This window comes from Dunckerocampus dactyliophorus, chromosome 16 (assembly GCF_027744805.1).
Source record: "Dunckerocampus dactyliophorus isolate RoL2022-P2 chromosome 16, RoL_Ddac_1.1, whole genome shotgun sequence".
Taxonomy (NCBI): Eukaryota; Metazoa; Chordata; class Actinopteri; order Syngnathiformes; family Syngnathidae; genus Dunckerocampus; species Dunckerocampus dactyliophorus.
Window position 1 is genome coordinate 8475270 of NC_072834.1, and position 21974 is coordinate 8497243.

Genomic DNA, 21974 nt, shown 5'->3' on the forward strand with positions numbered 1-21974 from the left:
GCACATGTGGACACTCTTATGCTTGAACATGGTGTTTGTTATGGAAAATCTGTAACAAGCACAGAAGTCCAATAACAAAACACCACTCGGGTTCAGATCAGGGCGACCCTTCCTCCCAATCACGCTTTTCCAGGTCTCACAGCCAACTCTAGCAAGCTGACATCACACACATCACTTCCCAGGCCCCGCTCCTTAAATGCACACAACACTGGTCACAGATATTACACTACATATTACAGCTTCTGAATGCCTTATATTTGTATTTTCATTCATTTCACCATTTTGAAAATACTTAATTTAGGCCAAGAATACATACAATGTGCATAAATATGCGTATTTTTACTAATAATAAGCTGCATTCGGCCACAAAACAACGATAATTTATTAAGTCCTTTTTTGAAAAATCGCAATATCAAATTAATAAGCAAACTTAAATCATGAAGCTCACGAGTGGACAAAAAGAGTGAAGCTCAAACGCAGCCCTTTGAAACGGAAGGATCCTAACATCAGACTTCAATAAAATAAATATAGGATGGTTACTCCGGGCACATGGCTTCAGGTCAAATGTCTGAAGGGGTAAGCCACTGTGAAAAGTTTGGGAACCACTGATGTAGACACTTAGACACACATACCAACAGGAGAGTCAGAGCTTTTCTTCCTGACACTCACTATTAGAGACTATAGAGCACACCTGAATATAAGCTGTTGCCACCAAATTTAAAGAGAAAAATGTTTTTGTACATATATAGGTCGCATTTTTCTATAAGCCGCAGGTGTTTACTGAGAAAGACACACTATAAACCTTGCAATACACTTGGTGTTCCAAGCGTCGCTCGTTAGCTCCAGTGATGAGGCATGAGACACTTTCTTCCCATCGGAGTTTAACGACTGCTGTGGTCCAAGCAGAAGCTATAGTAATTCTACACTTGATGAAACTTACTCAAGATTTGTCAGATCAAAACACAATTGATGTGTGTGTCATGCAGTGGGCCACCAGTATCCGGATGTTGCACTCAACACGCTCCAAATGGTCAGTGTGCAGCGATGGACCCTAACTACCCTCAATCATCGCCATCTTGGCTTTGCAACAGAAGGAGAGGGACTAACTCGAGTGGTTGCAATTCACAATTAAAAAGGAGAGAAAAAGAAGAAGAGAAAACAGATAAAAAACATGGAAACATAACACCAAACCAGTGAGTAAGTGTGGACAGTATTGGTATGAAACATTTAACACAATACATACAGTATAGTATAAAGTGTGTTGAAATAAGACGAGCGGCGGTTTTAGGATTTTCCAACCTTCCTTCCTCGTCTCCGAAGTGCTGACCTGTGCTGGAAGTATTCTCATTGAGAAAGCAGCTAATGACTTCAGCAGAAGAAGCTTCAAACAGTCCACCGCCTCCACCGTCTCCATCGTGGCCAGGTTGGCAGATGATCTGAGCTGCCTGTCAGTTGTTTGGCATCAAGGTCTGCAGAAGTAGATAAAGCATCTTTTTAGTAGCACGACTAGATGCTAACGACGGGATGTTCTGACATTTAAGTTACACAGCTACTGGTCCAAAAACAAGTTTTTTGGGAGCACATGGTGTGTTTTTCCCATCATGTTTTATTCATTGAGAAATTAAGGAAAAGGTAGTTAGTTAGTGGAACTGGTCAACGATTAGCAACAAAACGTAGACTATATTTCCTTGGTCCGTGCCTTTACATAGTCAGCGGCTTTCCTCCTTTCCATTGGTAAAAGCAGGTATTACCAGGTACGAGTTCCAGTTGTCATGTGGTTTGATACCTTTAAAGTGTCGCAAAACACTCCTGGTCACTCATTGGTCAAGCAGATTTGAACGTTTGAGGGTACACAGCTAGAAATGACGCAGAGGCATCTTTAATTTAGGGGCTAGCCACACGGGAACGTTTTCAGGTCAAAACAGTGAGTATTTTAGCGTTTCAATCTTTCATCCACACAGAAATGGCGTTCTGGGTGACCTGAAACGGTATTTTTTTGAAAACGGCTTGGGAAATTCTGAAAACGCCGGCTTGTCGTTTCGGTATCGACAGCCGAACGTTTTACGGAAACGATGACAGACCCGTCGCCGTCACTCCAAAATGAATCATAGAAGTAATTCCACTTCGTCGTAAGTCTAAGTGAGCCTTGGAAACCGGAAGATGACAGATGTCTTTCTTCTTCTATAGTTTGGTGTGTCACATGGTTTCCCAAGAAATCCCAAGAAAGTTCCCGTGTGGACAGGGCCTTTCTCGCTGCCCTCATTCTCCTCTTGGATAAAGACAGGAAAGGGTGAACAAAATGAAAGTGACCCCACGCGTCCTTGAATTTTTTTGTATGCAGTCCCCGGTGGAAAAAGTTTGGACTCCCCTGCCCCAAAACCAGCAACGAAACGTCTCGGGTCCACCTGTTGAAGCCATGATTCTGGTTCATTCCAAACATCTGCTTTCTGGGACGCGAAGGGTCATAACAACGCAACGCTTTGACACATTGGCTGTCTTGCAAAACGAACTGAAAGTCATCAAGACTGGCTTTCCGTTTCTCATTCCTGCCAAGCAGCACAACTCCAAGGTGATGAGAAAACCTCTCTCTTCAAGGAAGTATCCCTTTGCTGTTTTTCTTCCAGTTTCTAGTCCACTCTTAAATGTGCAAATTGCATTTAATGAAGCTGTATTATGACATGATTAGAGGCTTGTGTGCGTATGGATGTCATATAATACAATATTCAAACAGTAGCAGGTAAGAGTCCCATCCCACAGGTTTACAAGCGTATCTTGTTTGCACCCCCAGTTTTTACAGCATGGCTTGGGTTTCTCCTGAGTATTCCAACACTGAGAAGATCTTTGTTCCATTGTGAACTGTGAGCAATGAGAGGCTCTTGGAAAACTGGAACCTGACTATTCTCCCAGGATCCTGGAGAATGAGGAGGAGAAAGAGGAGGAAATCCAAGGGGTCTGACTGAATAAACTACTGTATGATCTGAAATTTTCACGACCATAAAAAACGCTGTCTGCTTATCAAATAGTGGGGCCCGGAGTGAGGTGTAAGGGGAGGGGGTTCGGTATCAGTGTCTTCGTGCATTGCCGCCATGCATTGTATTTATGCTTGAGCGATACACAAGTCTCCAGCTAGGTGGGTCCGGTGCTCAAACTAATCAATAGGCTGCTTGTTCAATCCAGTAGAAGAAGAATGAGCAATGGAGATGCTTCAGAGAGGAGGGGAGGAAAACAATTGACGATAACCAAAATAAAAAGACCAGGAAATAGGACGAAGCTTACATAGTCCTTAGGTTTATCGTGAATACGGTAGGAAATGCGGAAAGACCGGTGTGTGAATAATTAGCATTTTTTGAGAATCACAGACTCAGCAGTGTTGTTGAAATGTTTTTTAAGTTGTTGCGGATGTTATCTCAGCTCATCAGGTGAGTGTATGCAGAATACCGGTGACAGAAACTCATAAAGTGGTTTGTACAGGTACATAAATAGACGGTATCAGGTTCTCAGGAACTTCTGGAGAACGAAGCGGAAGCACCGTCGGGGTCAAAGACGCAAAACGGATTTGTTCGATGAGCTGCCTGCACTCACATCATCACCATCATCATCATCATCATCATCATCACAAGGCCTGTTACACTAGTTTGATCATCAACCTGTTTTCTTGCTGAGCGCTTCTTCCACTCTTTGATGTTAACTTGTGCGAGTGTGTTTGTGTGATATTGCTTAAAGTTCAGGTTGGGTTAAGGTGAGGATTAAGGCTTGAGGAAATGAATGGAGGCCAATGTAATGTGTTCGGAAGTGATGGCAGCCCATCTGAATGTGTGTGTGTGTGTGTGTGTGTGTGTGTGTGTGTGTGTGTGTGTGTGTCTAAATAGGGGATGTAAATCACCCTGTCCAAAGTGATCACTGTGAAAACATCCTGTATGCATGCTGTGAACCCTACACACACACACACACACACACACACACGCACACACTAGAGCTACGACGCGAACTGAGCAAGTCAAGCGAAAGAAGAAAACATCTAATCTTTCAGTGACATTTCCTGTTTTGTTTTTGAATTCTACATTATTAGTTTCCATCTTCCTCCACCTCTGAAACCGCCATGTCGTGCAGCCAGCAGCCCAAGAGGTTTGCTCCACTCCGCAGCTAAATATAACACACGTAGCAACATCTGTGATAACAAAGCTTTGCAAATCATGCACATGAGCATTATGCAGAGTTGCATGCAAACTTCAAATCGCAGAACCTGTCGAAGATTGATTGCGCAGAGTCCTGTAGATGGAGCGCACTTCACATTAGATACACCAGCACAATCGAACGGAGATCGGGAACCTACAATAAGGCTCTGATGTGGCTCTTTTAATGACTGCATCTGGCTCTCAGGTAAAAACGTTACAGAAATCACAGTGGTAAAAATAAAGTTCAACATAGAAAACATTCTCATGCATTTTAATCTATCCATCCACTTTCTACAGCAATGCGGGTGGCCAGAGTCAACGCCAGCTGTCCTTACAATATTTTCCGGGTCAGGCACCAAAACTCGATTATTACTGGATAATGCGGTAGCCTACACGGGTCATTGAGAGGTCAAGAAGTAAACTTCCCAGCTTTAATCAAACAGTCAGCTGGCTAATTCTGCAGAGCAACATCCTTTTGACAAAAGGAGTACCGTGCAAAACCATGCAGCGCCCGAAGTGGCATTAATGGTAAGAAGTATTTTATTTATTATTGGTTAGCTAAATCCAAAATTGTTAACACAAAACAATTTTTTTTTTGAAAAATTGTTTGGTTTTAAACATTTTTTCTTGAAAATTTGATTCACAATTATAGTTTTACGCGCAGAAAACAATGTGAAATGCATATAAATGATGAATGATAGATATGTATGAACATTTAACGCCACTTTTACTTGACTTGATTGTTGACCAAGACGGCTATAGCAAAGACTTTGGGAGTCTGGCAATAGGCATAGCTGTTTCTAAGAGTTTAGTTCTGATTTGATAGGGATAATATTAGTATTATCATATGAAAAGCCTCTCAGTTTGATGCAGCTAATCAGGTGAAGACATACAGTCTAATGACCCAGAAAAGCAAGTTACTCGTATGTAATTTCAAATATGTCCTCCTTGTCTTAAAGGCAGTTTGTTGCCGTCTGTGACTTCCTAAAATAGTATAGTGCTTTGATGGCTGTCAAAGAGCAATCAAGTCATGGGTCAATGGGTCACATAGCAACAGGTTGCTAAAGGCCACATTGCATGGGAGAGCCACAGAAAGAAAGAAAGCAGCAGGGGAACGACAAATGCTTGTCGCTTGACCGCCCTCGCGTAGATGGTGCCATCTTGGACTGTCGCCACCTTGAGTGACACACATCAGCGGCTGAGGTGGAAGAGGCGGACGAAAAGGGGGAGAAGGAGGGGTCGACAGTGGGGTGAAGAGGCGGGGAGACGGGTGGGAGAAATGGAAACCTGCTTGGACGGCGACAAATGCAAAAAGTGGCAATGGTGATACATGGAGTCTTTTGAGGAATTACTAAAATATATATATATATATCATGATAAAAATATGTAATAAAATATAATTATCGCCACATTGTGGTGCGAATTTCATGGCTTCTCTCTATCACAGTTAAAAAAAAAATATTAATAAATCATGCTGTTTTGTGGAGTCAAAAATATGCGTATTGAAACTAATTTTACGGATTTTTTTGCCTAAATTAACTCATTCTAACCCAGCCATTTTTCAAAAAACAACACGTTCGCTACCAGCCATTTTAGACGATTTTCACTGACCTTTCAAGGCACACAGAATATTGTGTTCTATGGCTATAAAAACATGGAACCTCCCAAAAGAAAGATTAAAGTTTGTTTCTACCTTTTTCCGTTCTTTAGTAATCAGCAGTAGAACATAGGTACGTTTCAGGAAAATGTCAGTTCCTGACTAAAATAGGGAGAAAAACAGCTTTTTGTGAAAAGATACATTTCAAGCATAAATTTCACTTTGACACAAATATTTTGCTTTTGTGACAGCTCAAATATCAACAACAACTATACCAACATAAACAACAACATAAACAAAAAGGGTTGTTTTACATCAAAATAACAATTTGTTTCCAAATATAACACCATGAACTATTTACAATTTTCACATTTGGAACTGAATTATGTGTGCACGTGTGTGCACGCGTTAAAATTCCCCTACAATGCGTAGCCTTGTGCTCGCTACACTCCTCCACGCTCTCTCGCTTCCTCCTTGCTGTCATGTAAGATTTTTCCATTCAAATTCACATGCCAAGCGTTTATCAAATGCACTTCTGCTACTTTGTGGCCATTTTTATGGCTTATAACTGTTCTAAAAGTGACATCCAGTAGCGTGCCGTTGCATTATCACCGCTTGCATTAAAAAACTGGGGGTTTTCTACATGTATATTATTTTTTTTAATAAAATAATGGTCCATATATCCAAAATTGATATCCTTTTACATAAAATGTATGCAGTTATCATAGTTGCGTATCAAATTGTTCAGCACAAAGAGATTTACATCCTTGCTTTTTATAGATAAATTATGAGTTAAATATGGACAAAATGTGTTTAATTGCAATAAAATAATTAATCAATTGACAGCTCTTTAAATAATGCATTCTAATTATGCATTAGCATTGACTTTCTAATGAAATCATTTAAAATAAATTCACACTAACAAATAAAAGAATACAAATACAGAGCGTATGTTTTAAAAAAAAATCCCAAAATACAAAAACAATAAATAAAATAAAATATAATTTCAACATAAATTTAAAAAAGGATAGAAATCAATTTAAAATAACTTAACAAAAAATAGCACAAAAATGAAATATAAAATAATGAATGAAAAAGAAAATTTACATTTTTAATAAAACATCAATTCCCTAAAAATGGCAATAATACCCTTTTTGAGCGGTATAACACTAAACAGCGGCTAAAATAATACTACTAAACACGTCTAGATAAAAATATGTCCATGTAGTGAGTGGATTAAGGACAGGCCTGCGTGCATGGCTGTATAGAGCATCATTAAATGTTGATGAAGGTGATAAAGGGGGGGTTGGCGAGTGAGGGCGGAGCCAGTGTGAGAATGGGGCATAGGTAGGGGGCACGGCAGTAGGTAGGTGGATCGGGCCATTGTGAGAGGTTAGGCTACTGTTAGCATGAGGATGAAGTGAGGAGGTGACTGACACTTGGATAGAGACCACTGGCAGGGGGTGCAGGGGAAGAATGGTGGCAGGATGCGGGTGTGGTGTGTGTGCGTGTGTGTGTGTGTGTGTGTGTGCGGGTGTGTGTGTGTGTGTGCGGGTGTGTTCCGCTTAAGGCAATGCATGGTCCCAGTCTATGTTTTTTCAGGTGTCCACACCCTGCAGTCAACTTGCAGGCCCTGGAGGAAAAGTAGCAGCTCATTAGCCTGATCAAAGACACAACTTCCCCTAGTGCTTCCACACACACACACACACACGCACGCACGCACACACACACGCACGCACGCACGGCAATTCTTACCTAAATCCCATGCTAATCCGCCTTATAGGCAAAACGTGAGGGCCTCCATTAAAGGAAATGAAGGTGTGCAAGTGATGAAGGGTGGGGTGGATAAAAGAGAGCAAAGGTTTTCAGGTCATCTTAAACTGAATTTAAAACACTAAGGGTCTGTCTGTCCACACGGGAACGTTTTCAGGTTGAAACTGATATTATTTTTGCCTTATACTCCCAAATGACTCGCAGAAGTAACTCCACTTCCGCGTCAGTCTAGACAAGCCCTGGAAAGCGGAAGACGACAGACTTTTTGCGCATGTGTTCTTTCTTCTTTGATAGTTTTGCTGTCACGTGGTTCTGTCTGCCACAGGTATTATGTATTACGTCATTTTCACCCAGTCATCCGTCTTCATGCGACTATTTACTAATAGGACACAGTGTGGACCCAGGAGCGTTCCCGTGTGGACAGAGCATGAGTCGATAAAACAAACAAACACAAAGACACATAAAGAATGTATAGATTAATAAACAAATAAAAACCATATATTGATGAATGAATAACTGATTGATCTTTCATGAAATAAAATAACGTATTAAACAAATACAAGAATTTGAATGCTACAAAAAAAAATACATTGAATTATCCAATCATGATATAGTAAAGTACAATTAAAGCCTTGCTGCTAAAAAACGGAATTTACCAAAAAATTGCGAGATAAATACATGAATCACTGCAAGTACATCATTTTAAAAAACAGAAATAAAATTAAATTTACAAATAAAAACAGCAAAATGTGAAGAATCAAATAATACAAAGAAAATATTTTTTTTAAATACAAGCTGTATTAATTAAAATGTATTAAATAAATATTTAAATATATCTTATTTCTTTAATTACCATTTATTATTTTTAAGTATTATTTATTTGCCATAAATAATAAATGTTATAAATAAAATATATTTTTTAAAATCAATAAATTGTTAACATCTAAATCAGACAGAAATGGATACATTTTTTGAACCCTTAAATAAAAATAATCTCAAAAAAATCTCCAAATCCCATAAATAATGAATATAAATGAATATGAAATTATGAATCTAAAAGAAAAACAAACACTGTTTTTCATTAAAGATACATGTCAGTATATAATTCAATTATAAATTATTACAATAATTTCAATATGCAACTAAAAAGTATATTAAATGATTCAATCATAATTACAGTAATTACACTAGGAGCAGGTGAAAATACTAATAAACCCCAACATGGATAAATAATAATTCATTAAATAAATATGTCAATTTCAAAATAAAAACATTAAGGAAAATACAAAAAAAAACAGTAAAATGTGATGAATAAACCCATGAACACATTGCATTATTAAATCATCATAAAATAAAATACAAAACAGTTCAGTTGAACACTTAAGATTAATCAATGAATGAGTTTAATACCACTAAAAAATGATAACTATTAACAAAAAAAATAAAAATATACTGTATGTAAATGCCAAAACAATAGGAGATATGGAACAGTTGATCAGAAAAGAAGGCTAGCAGGAAGTATACAATACAGTGACAATAGGAAGTATCCGCATTCATGATGTAACGCTTCGATTACAAGAACTAGGTGTGTTAGCCATTGTTATGAGTCACGCTGGGAAGGATTAAATGTGACTGAAGTGCGAGAGTCACACGTTGACAGTTTACATGTGAAGAAGTGTGACATGTTCATCAGAATATAATAATAACAATTACTGCTAACTGAGCTCCCGGAGCCGAAATGAATCATCCAAGTGAGAACTGTCATGTAAAAATAGCGCCAAGTGATTTATTTTCTCCTCTTTTCGCGTACTGAATCAGAGCCTGATTCATATCCTGTAGTGGTCGGGAGCCTTACTTGTTTTGTTTTGGACAGAAATTGGCCACCTCATCGTCCGTCACAACAAAAGAGGCGCTGAGTCAAATCGTCACGTTTGAGCCACATCCTCATAAGTCACGCTGTCCTATTGTGTTCATCGCCGCAAAGTGGATCAACTGCCGTTGTCGTTAAATCCCGTTTTATACACCGCGTGTGTGTGCGTAGCTGCCACAGAGGCCTCACAATCATATTTTTGCTTCTCATTTCAATGCATTTCATCATTTTGAGATTGTTTTACCCATGACGGCGCTACATGTTCATCAGAATCTATGACAAACTGGTTCACACATGGGAGTTTACCGTAAACGCAGAACATGTCTCATTTCAGTTTTTGAGTCAGTACATCATGGGAGCACATCAAAAGCATTAAAGGTAAGGCTACGTTCACACTGCAGGTCAATTCCCATTTTTTTGCTCACATGTAGGCCTGTCACGATAACAAATAACTGTGCTAGGGCCACACGGTGGTCGAGTGGTTAGCATGTTGGCCACACAGTCACAGTCAGGAGATCGGGAAGACCTGGGTTCGAATCGCCGTTGGGCATTTCTGTGTGGAGTTTGCATGTTCTCCTCGTGTGTGCGTGGGTTTTCTCCGGGTACTCCGGTTTTCTCCCGCATTCCAAAATGTTAGGTTAATTGGAGACTCTAAATTGTCCATAGGTATGAATGTGAGTGTGCCCGAAGTCAGCTGGGATAGGCTCCAGCATACCCCCGTGACCCTAATGAGGAGAAGCGGCATAGAAAATGGATGGATGGATGGATAACTGCGCTACAAATTATCGTCGATAATCGATTTTATCGATAAAAATTTTTTGGACCATTTTTTTCATTGTCATGAGAGGTGTTCTAGACATTTGAACCACTAGATGGTACTCGAGTGTACCTGTGTGAGACATTAGCGTGACACAGAAGTTGCCTGTACATATGTTTTTGCAATGTAGCCAGTGAAAGTGGTTGTGGTTGTTTTGGTTATATTTGCAGACCAAACGCCTCAGTAAGCGTTGACTGTCAAGATGAAGGCTCCGCTGCCCGAGGCACCTACATCTGTAGTTTTTTTTTTTCCCAGTTGCGAAGACTGTCCGTGCCGGTCGTCTGTGTTCATGCACTCACCGTGTTCATTCTGTTTAAAACCGAAATGTTCCCACATTGTGGTTGTCGGCTGTGGCATTTGCCTCAAAAACCATCGCTTCTGCGCCTTCTTCATGTTAGCGTACATTGCCTCACGAAGCTCACTGGCTGACCCTCTGTATCCACTCACTAGTAGCCCCGCCTCCACAAAGCGGCTGAATGAGATGAGGGCCCACTCTTTCTGCACAGACAGATGCAGCGTGAACCCTCTTGTCATCCAGCCTGTGTGGCACAGACAGACGAGCAGATGAAACGCACGCGTACGTGCACGCGTCATTTAATTGATTTATCCATTATTGTGACAGGCCTACTCATATGTGACCTGTATCTGACTTGTTCATGTTAGTCTGAACGGTAAAATTGTGATTTTTACCTCCGCAAAGCACAAGCACAGCGCAGAGGAAGTTTGTTTTTGCCGGCGTTTTTTTGATTGCTTGTTTGTGCTCAAAATAACTTGAAAGGTTGTGAATGGATTTGGATGACATGTTCAGGAATTGTCGGAAATGGGATATGCAAGAACTGACTAAATGTTGGGGGTGATATGGATCACCGTCTGGATCCGGGAATTTTGAAAAGGATTCTGTAACATTGCGAGATAGGACCATTTTCGGCAATTGTGCAAATAACTCCACAAAAAATGGTCAGAGCACTTGGGAAAAAAAGTACAGGACAAGTTTCCAACAGGTTCAAAGACTGATCCAAAAAATTAGGATTCTTATTTTGGTGTGAATCACAGTATGGGGGGGGAGCTATGGTGATTGGTGGAGGTCTGCGCGCTTTGAGTGCTTCTCTAGTTTCAAATGCGTTTCAGGCCTCATTGGTAGGTAGATAAAAATCCGATATGTATCCAATCTACTGCAGGCTGGACAGTCAGGTAGCGTATGTCCCACCTCTACATCATCAAAAGACGTGGTTTAGTTGTTCTTGTCATCCGAAAACTATTTTTAAAAAGTGTCAGCGAAGCAAAGTCTCACCACTCTCACCGCCCACACGCTCCTCAGAACAGCCATCGCCAAAATTCTTGCCCTCTTTCTTCTTAATCCCCTACACTTAATCATTTGGTTAAGAAAACCCAAAAATCTAATCAAGTATTTCTCAATCAGAGAGGAGAAATATGATCTTAGAGGAAAATTAAACCTAAAACATTTATATGCGAGAACAACGCTGAAAACCCATAGCATTTCCGTGTGTGGAATTAAATTATGGAACGGATTGAGTAAAGAACTCAAACAATGTACAGAGATGAGCAAATTCAAAAAACAATACAAGCAGTTGATGTTTGCCAAATACAAGGCAGAAGAGTCCTGATTGTTCTGTCAGGTTTGTTATTTTATTTTATTTATTTATTTTTTTATTTTCTATTTTATTTTATTTTATTTTATTTTTTATTTATTTAATTAAATTTTATTTGTTATTTATTTATTTCTATTTATTTATTTATTTATTTATTTTTTATAATTTTCTTTGTTGTGTTTAAAAAAAAAAAAAAAAAAAAAAAAAAGCTTTGTTCTTATTTATTTATTTATTTATTTAGTATTGTCATCATATTATCATTATTATGAATGTTCTCTCTTTTTTTGGGGGGACGGTTATCTCACCGTTATCTATTATGTGTTATCCTGACTATCACTGAAAACATGACATGGAATCCAGAAGTGAACTACATGTACTGTACTAGATGTAGAATGGATGGGGGGTAGGATTAAATAAGCTTTGCTTCTTCCTACTCCTTTTGGACATGTGGAACTGTCAAAAAATGATTCACGAGATGTATTCCATTGTAACCTTCATGTTCAAATAAACTAAACCAAACCAAACCAAAACATTGACTCCCGTTGCACAAAATCTTTTAAAAATTGCCTCAAATGCGTTAAGAAGACACGCTGCATCTGTGGACACACGGAAATGCATGTGACGACGTACTGTTGTGCATACACGTCACTTCCCGGACGCTTTACGTTCACATTTTCACAAGTCGCAATGTTGTAATGTGAAGGACCACATACAAAAATTGAATTGTAATACAAAAAGGCGAATTGGGCATCATACCCTGCAGAACGTAGCATAAATGTCATGTAATTGCAGAGATATGTCGTCTAGCTGAAATCTCAATGAAAGAAATTAACTGCAGAAACTTCCATTGGCAAATATACATCACATATCACAGCATATCATAGCAAATTTCTGGATATTATGCAAAGGATCCCCTATAGCAGGGCATCATTCAAAAGCAGCAAAACAATATCAATACATGATGACAGGTTTGGATGTAAGCATTATAGGAACACAACTTGAGCATCATCATAGCAAGCTAGCATCCGACGCTACCTCGTCAGAAAATGATGTTGTTTTGGCGTCTACGTCACGGTCTAAACGGGAAGAGCCCCCGCTGGGCAAAGAGGAAGGAGGGGAAGGAAAGGAGAGCTCCGGTGGAAGTTGACCCCTGACCTTCCTTCAGAGGAGTGACAGGACTCCCAACTGCACTCTGACCCTCAGGGTGGAGGCAACCAATCGGTGAAGCGTGACCTGCCAGGAGAAGGCGTGGCCTGGCGGGCCCTCGACAGCGCTTGCATTCTGGGCATTCCAAAGTGTCGCTGTGAGCACATATCATCCAGGCCCCCCGTGGAACAAGACACCAGCTATCAAGGGCCACACTAAAAATATAATGCAACCATCGGATTGTTTTGGAGCTTTTTAAAAGAATTCCCTTGAGGTCTTTAAATTCCATGACGGCCTGAATCACACACTATGGCGTGCCGTATACGGTCCATGTAGGCCTACTGCAGGTTCTTCATCTCGTCCAAATATAATCAATCACAAACACACAATAGAGACATTTGCCTTCAAGCTTTCTTGCCCTGTCTGCTTAGTTTGGCCCACTCGTGCGTCTTAATGTGTGTGTTTTGCGGCTACGCCGGGTTGCACTTTGCGCTATTTATGCATTTGTGCGTATGACGAGCCTCAAACCGACGCTAATGTGTTTTTATTTTTCCTTCCCCGTGTGTGGTTCGTGCTCCAAGTGGCACAGGCCGCAGCCCATCTACTGCTGGCTAACATCACACATTACACACTACACACACGCACAAAACACACAATTTCAAGAAGTGACCCAGACAGGCCAACCTGGCTACTCGCTAATTACATGCCTGGAATTAGACATAATATCTGCTGGACGTTTGTGGAAAACATAGATGGAGGGGCCAACTTACTCATGTATGTTAAAAAAAAGTGATCATAATACAGCAGCTCTGCTCATAACTGGATCACATTGGCTGCTGTTGTTTTCTATGGTTTATTGTATCTATATTTGTAATTATTCATGCAATATTACACGTGGCCGGATATGACGTGTACGTCTGAGCCTCAACTGCGCCTGCGCTACGTGTATTGCGGGCCACTCTTGGTGAAGAAAAACCTTAGAAACATCCGGAAGCTAGCGAAGTCTTTTAATAAGAGGCCCAAGAAAATAGCCTGTGCTGTATAAAGTATTATTATTAATCATTTATGTTCGTAAAGTTAAAAACTAACAATAAATACCATAGCAAATGACGTCGCAGGAGCGCTGTCGTAAAATTTGGCCAATGGAGGAAGTGATGTAGGCCTTGCGCATGCGCAGAACCGATCGTGTTTCCGGTACGGTGACGTGACATCGCTGCGTGCGCTTCCCAGAGACTGCATGTCACTGCGCAATGCGTTTTGGCCTCTCATCCACACGCATACGGAGGTTTTTGTCCTTAAAATCTGAGTTTTTGGGAAACTCCAACCAGGGTGAAGATTTTTCAAAACTCCGGCTTCAGCGTATTCGTGTGGATGGCGAAGACGGAGCTTGTTGCTGACAGATCCCATAACAGTTATTTCCACATTAGATACGCATAATTGAACGTGCGCAATGGCACACATAACACTGCTGCATGCTGAAATGACTTTTTGTGTGTATCAGAGTAAACATACGCATACTTTTGCAAACAAACAAAGGCGCCATAGTGGACTTCGGAAGACGCTACACCGCTGCTGTTTTGCTGGCTAAACGGCTACCAGACCCCCGCCAACGATGGTAATTTGGGACAAGACGTGATTGGACTTCTAGCTGGCGGGACAACTTTCACAAGCATGTCGTTAGCAGGCAAGAAGCTTGTGATTGCGTTTGACTGAGCTGCTACGTGAAAGATCCCTGTTAGATGTGCCTGCTTTGGAGTGATGATCAACATCTGCTACATTGTAATAGAGAACATGTTTCATCCATTTTCACTTTTATATTATATACATTTATATTATTATACTATATACATTTATATTATATACAATACATTTTGCAGACAAATAAGTTTGTAACGCTACTTCGCTAGCTGTCCACACAGGTTCTCCCGTACATCGCCATCGACGGAAATGACCTCATCGACGCCTCTGATTGGTTAAAATTGTCTTAACGGTCCATGGCTGCAGCGCCCCCTTACTTTGGCATGCGCATGACAGCCTGCGTATGCGCATTAGTGCGTATAGAAATAGTTTTAAAACATCACCGTGTGGATAGAGATATTTTTGACACCGGAGAGGGGCGGATGGGAAAAATATCCGTATTCGTGCGGACAAGACCTAAGGAAATGAAGGAAAACCAAAAAACCGGGAACCATGACATCAAGCGCCGGTTATGTGAGGCAGGGTAGGGCGTCTTCTTTCAATACTTCTAATCTAATGTCACTCCTCATAAAGAAGGAAGTCGCACGCAGCGTGCTGGCAGGTTTTTTCCTATAACTTCCACTGCACATTGCAGTTTATTTGTGAAAGACATCCGGTGGCATCACAGTGGAAGCATGTGTTCATACACAGCATTAGTTTGAGGGAAGAACCGCTGCCTACATCAGTATCCGTTGATATCGATATCTGTAATGACGTGATGGACAATATCAAATATGAGATATCGGTAAGAAATGTCTGCAAAAATAATCCTGGATAAGCACTTTTACCCAGATCTGCACCGAAATATGATGGTCTCGTCCTTGGCCCGTGCCCTGGCTTTCTAATTTCTTCGTAAGAAATACTGACTTGAAAACACAACCTAACTGTCTGTGTTACAATAGATTAGTGGGCTTGTTTATGTGCCATGACAGGTCGGAGCACACAGTAGGATTAAAGCTGAAAACATCACTGCAGTCAATAGGTGTGCTCGCAGTAGAAGAGGCGGATAGCCAGGTAGCTATTTAACTCCTCAAATATTGACTTCCTTCCTCACTGACCAGCCTGCTTGGGACCTAGGTGTGTTTGTATGCTTTGGAGTGTAAAACGGGTGTGGGTGGTAGCTGCATGTACTGCCTGAGTGTCTACATCCATCAAAATAAAGTGCTACATGGCTCATAGCCTGCCCTTAAGGCACTATAATTGGATTTTACTCACTTAAAAGTGCTCTCGCAAACCATAATTAAAATGAAATGAATAGTGCAGTTATTTACTCTGATACAGTGGAAGCCAAACTCCCCAAAAGTTGTCAACGATGGAGTTGGACCAGAATTTTGGGGGGAAAAAATATGCCCCAAGTCAACAAAACTCCTATTGTGATTTTTTGCTTCCTGCTCGACTAAAGGGTACCGGTGACGATAACTATAGAACCAGAAATGGAACATACTAATACAATGAATGAAATGGTCATCATGTAAAAATATTATGGGAATAAAGTCACAGTGTTATGAAAAAAACTACAAGACAGTTGAAATACAGTACAGTAGACGCCCCTACAACGTAAATAATCCGCTCCAAGAACGTTTACGTTATAGGGTTTTTACGTTGTACGAAGCGTAAAATACATGTAAATAGCCTAATCCGTTCCAAGATCTTCCCAAACTCAGCCCTTTGGCCCTTCAAAATATTCAAGAAGAGATTTCAATGCGTGCGAAGTGGTTTAAGGGCGACTACGACGAGGAAGGGAGAAGCCTGTCTATCACACAAACTCACGCATGCGCTGTATAAGTCAGCCAATGAGATGAGAGCGTAGGCGGTGCCCCGATAATCAGCCAATGAGAGCGTGAAGCGTCAGAAGGCGTCACCAAGTGTACTCTGTTAGTCATGGAAAATGTTTCCCTCTCTCTGTCGCGCGAGCTATTTAAATCGAACTTCTGAACTTGCACCGACTTGACGCTTTACGTTATATGGAATTTCTTACGTAATACGATGCAAAAACTTGACATCAATTCTTTACGTTCAGTGGAATTTACGTAAAAGGAGGTTTACGTTATGCGAGGTACTGCTGTATTTGTAAAAATGGATGAACAGCAGCAAAAATGGAAAAACAGGCAGTGGAGAAAAAGTAATAATATACTTACGTCACCTACAACACAAAGCTGAGATGCAATAAAAATATAAAAAATTATAATATAAAATATAATATAACTTGATAGAATATCTCCACGGGTTGGTTTCCAAAATGTAAAATATGAAAGTGGCCCCTATATGGTTTGATTTTACTGTATGCGGCTCTCGCTGGGAAAAGTTTAGACACCCCTGGTCTAATTCAACATCAACCATATAACAAATACTGCCAAAAAGACACTACCAGCAGCAGTCATTTATGATCACTCATGAGCTTTGGGCTTTGCCTTGTCAAGTTAAAGGACATTCTGAAACCCACCGCACTACTAATGAAAAGATTTAGGTGGCTGTATGTTTGTATTTGAGCCACTACGTATAAAGAAGGCCAAATGGCTGCACCAGTTGTTGTTTTTTAAAATCATTGAAGATGGATGTTGGATACTTTCATCCTGGATAAAAGAATAGTTCAAATAAATCATTAAGGGCCCAAAATGAATAGGACATTGAAGCAGATGAGTGTACACAAACTTGTGCTCTCACCTTCTTTGCGTTGGTCATAGCTCAGAAAACACAAGGTTTGACTTTTCCCTTAAAAACACAAAACATCTTCCTCATAAACTTAGAAATATATCTACCGAATCTTTTTGTTGGTAGCATGCATACATGGTTTCTGTACCTGGGAAGGGCGTAAATCACCCATCAGCGTCACTTTGCTGATGATTCGCAGGGACACTTGAGGGCTCATAGCCTGGAAACGCGTGACCCCACCAGGGTCAGGCGGACTATATTTTCCGCCCCATGACCTCCATGTTGACAAGCATGTGCCCGCCCGAAAAGCTCCCACAAGAAAACGCCGTGTCGCTGTCAGCTGCAGGGGGTGCTGGTCTGTCGCTGACCCCTGACTCTTGAACTTCCTGTTTTGGTGTGGACACGCAATGAAAGAATCTGTCAGTTGGGATCCATTAAAGCATCTAAATAAAACGCTCTTGTACATTTTAGTGTCTTTAACTTATTCCTGAATTGTGACTACTAACAACAATATAAAGGCGACACTTTTGTTTTTGCTCCCATTTTTCATGCGCTGAACTCAAAGGTATAAAATGTTGCTATGTACACTCAAACATTGTCTCTCGCAAATATTGTTCATAAATCTGCCTAAAATCTGTGTTAGTGAGCATTCATAATTCATAGTTTATCATTTATCCACCTCACAGGTGTCGTATATCAAGATGCTGATGAGACGGCATGACTATTACACAGGTGTGCCTTAGGGTGGCCACAATAAAAGGCCTCCCAAATGTGCAGTTTAATTGTATTGGTCTGAAATAAGGCAATATTTTGAAAGTACACTCGTCCCTTGCCACATCGTGCTCTGAATTTCATGGCTTGACCCTATCACGGTTTTCAAAATACACCAATTAGTGTACCAGTTAAGCAACCTTCACGTATTTTGGCCTAAATTAAGCTCTTTCAAGCATAAAAATGGCTAAATGAACTAAAGTACAACTATAATGCGTTCAGAAAACACATTGAAAGTCAAGTTGTTATAGTATTCTACACTCTTCTCCGGGTGTCGGTAGTGTTACATTATGTCACACTGATGAGACAATAGCCAATGCAGGAGGAACTGCCCAGAAACCGTAACAAGGAACTTTCCCAATGATAACGTGTGTGAGTCTATATTATGTCTTATTTTCTGTTATTATGTCTACTATATTGAGTAACGCCGGTGTAAAGGTGATTATAGGGGTGCTAGTTTATGTCCAGACGGCTCCAATAATGGTAAAAACTGGTATTTAGAAGGTTGTAAATAGGATTATAATTAAGGACTCCAACTTTCACAGAAATTCATTTATCACAGAGCGGTCTGGAACCAATTAAGCACGATAAATGAGGGATTACGGTGTATGGATACAATAAAAATTCACTGTGTTGAAGAAAGTTTGTATATAAATCGTCAACGCAATCCAGGAGTACCATAACCACAAGGACCAAAGCAGATGTCAATTAGACATCGCAGTTCAAACATCGCTCCCTCATTCAACGCAGTTTTTCAAAAATTAATGAATTAATAAATGATTGCTTTTTCGTGGTTGAATATGCTGCGTGAGTCCAACTGTGCCCATCACGTATTTTCATCATAAATGTTCCCTGCTAGCTTGTTAGCATGCTCTGAACTGGAAACAAGCTATTTACCATACTACCTCCTTTGCCCGTCTATGACATCAGCAGCAGCTGACGCTGTAATTTTTGCTTACTAACACACTTACGCCACAAGTCTCTGCTTTTCTTATTGATAACGGTTGCAAAATAACACACAATGTAGCCAAAGAAAGTGGCAAATGACTTGATAAACTACTACACTACAGTACTGAATTCAAGAACTAACTCATGGCAAAACATGAAGGTGGTTCCCATGTGGATCTCTGCTCGTCCGGTCGCTGCCTCATAGCTGTCAACAAAGGTCTTCAGTCAAGGCAAAAGTGACATTAAATGTTGATTTATCCCTTTCATATGTCATTTATATGCATTTCAAATTGTTCTAATTGTTTTAATTGTTTTGTGTTTCGGGTGTCTGGATTACATTTGCATTATTGATTTGGTTAGAGTACATCTCGGCTTGAGTCGGAGCGTCTGGATCAAATTAACGACACTAAAGTTCCACTGCAAATAAAAAGTTGCAACAAGTTTCAAAGTTACACAAATGTTTCAACATGATGATGATACTATGTTTTGCAAATCATCTGTGACCCACTAAATTTGGACTGAAGATCCATTTTGGGTCCCTTCCCTAAGTTTGTGAAAGATAACACTGCGATTGCCCTCGCCTGAGACACAAGGCAATGTGTAAAAGGTAGAATAGGATTGCTAAATGTTGCCTTACAACACAAATATTTACAGGAAGCAAGACCTGCCAACTTGCAAGGTCAGTAAATAAAGTGATCTTTTGTGTGTGTGTGTGTGTGTGTGTGTGTGTGTGTGTGTGTGCCATTGCGAATGTTTTCAAACAGGCATGTGCTTTTTAATTACTACTTTAGTGTGGAACACTGTGTGCTTTAAACTTGGAATGACATTTCAAATGACTGTTTTGGACGCACAGTCCTGGGATTTTTATTTGAAAAAAAGAAAAGAAAGGATGAGCAAGAAAAGCCTGCATAAAAAAGAAATGAGTTAAGTGTAGACGCTAACTTGACTGTGTTGCCATCACTAAGCACAAAAGACAGCTAAGAGGTGGTGTGAATTGCGCTCTAAAGTCCTTCGACAAACTTTAATGGGCCTGAGAGATGTGTATTGCCGATGACTTAACCTGCAATAGGAAGCTTTTGATGAGTGTGCTCGTTTGCATTTAAGCACTGACACCTAAAGGGAAATGACCCACATGTTTTGGGAGACTGACAAAACACCTTTTGATTAGTGGAATTAGTGATGCCTTTTAGACATTGTAATTTGATTGAGACTGCATGTGTGTGTGTGTGTGTGTGTGTGTGTGTGTGTGTGTGTGTGTGTGTATTAGTCTGCCTCTAAAATGTACGCTGTTGACGCAGGAAGTTATGCTTCCTCAACTGGATTGTGGACAGAAAAAAAACATGTCGTAGAAAATGTGTTCCAAGAGCAGATGGAGCTGTCCGTTATAACCCAAAAACTCACAGCAGTGGGGAGCAGATGTGGCCGGAAGGAAGGCTGCCGGGGTTGGGTGGCGGGGGGGGTGGGACTGGCGTCAAGGGATGGGGGACCCCGAGGTCCCCCCCGCTCCACCCCACCCCTTGTGCGTGCATAGAACGCCTGGATGATCACATCAACATTGAAAGGAGCCCTCCATGTCAGTCGGTCATGCAGCTGCACTGGTTATATGATGTCATCGTCTTGCTGCGTCTGCATGTCGTCTTTGTGAACTGCTCTGTGTCTATCGAAAATAATAACAGAAGGATAAAGACGATAAAATAACAACATTTAGGGAAAACAATGGGATTGAAAACGAATGCAGTTGGGGGAAAAGTGAGATATCTTTTTCTTTCTTTTTCCATTGGAAGCGGTGGGCCACTTTTTACATCGAGAAAACATTTTTTATATTTGAAAACACAGCCTGCATCTCAGCTTTGTGTTATTGGTATTAGTATGAATTTTTTTCTCTTTTTTTTTTTTAAATGATTTTTACCAATATTTCAACTTTTTTCTCGTACCTTTTTTGTTGTAATATTATGTCTTTATTCTCATAATATTTTGACTTTATTATCGGAACATAATAACTGTTACCCAACCTAATTTTCCACAAACTGCAACATTATTCTTTGTTTTGTTTAACGTCTTTTTTTTATTATTACATATTTTAGTCTTTAATATTTCAACTTTATGCTGTTTTTTTCCTCTTACTGTCCTACATTGATCCATATACAAATAACTAACTCTCATGCACTTCCCTCTTTGTCCAAAAAGTAATAATCCCAATTTGGAGGTGGTGTTGTTACCATGGTGATGTATGCACAGTGATAATAAGGGCAACCTTTGGCTGGTTAAAAGCCGCTGTATCTGAAGGAGGGAAGGCAGGAGAGGAAGGGGGTTGCAGCAAGGAGGAACTCTCTCTCTCTTTCTCTCGCACACGCACAGGCTCGCACACACACACACACATACACACACACACTAGGATGTCAAAAGAGAAAAGGAAATTCACACTCATTTCCTCCGTGTGGTTTCGTACAAATCAACAACATCCTGTCCTTTTGTGAATCCTGACTGCCCTCATGCTGGTTTGCCCCCCACCCCCAACCACCACACACACACACACCCCTCCTCCCACCCTCACACACACACTAAAACCTCCTCCCACTCTTTGTATGTGTCCTTTCACACTAAGCCTCGGTCATTGTTGTTGTTTCACAGGAAGTAAGAACATGTCTTATATAGTGCAGTGTTACAACATGTATTGACACACACGCGCACACACACTAAAAAATATCTATTTGAAACACGTGACCTGGTTTAATAATACTAACCACGCACATCCACATTAAAACGCACATGACAATACGGTAACACATTGCGGTTTTAATGGAAAAAACGAAAAGCCCCCGCTTCCTGGAGCACAGCCGCCATCATATGCATAAAGAGCTGCGTGCATAGATAAATA

The 21974-nt window shown here is 40.4% G+C and overlaps 1 long non-coding RNA gene across 1 annotated transcript; it reads right to left on the reverse strand.

The window, feature by feature from the left end:
• Positions 1-1329: 1329 nt before the first annotated feature.
• On the reverse strand, positions 1330-20582 carry LOC129169330 (uncharacterized). Its single transcript, XR_008566415.1, has 4 exons — positions 20498-20582; positions 17526-17763; positions 17390-17437; positions 1330-1469 (listed from the first exon to the last, which is right to left on the reverse strand). It is a non-coding gene; the product is annotated as an uncharacterized LOC129169330 (long non-coding RNA).
• Positions 20583-21974: the final 1392 nt, after the last annotated feature.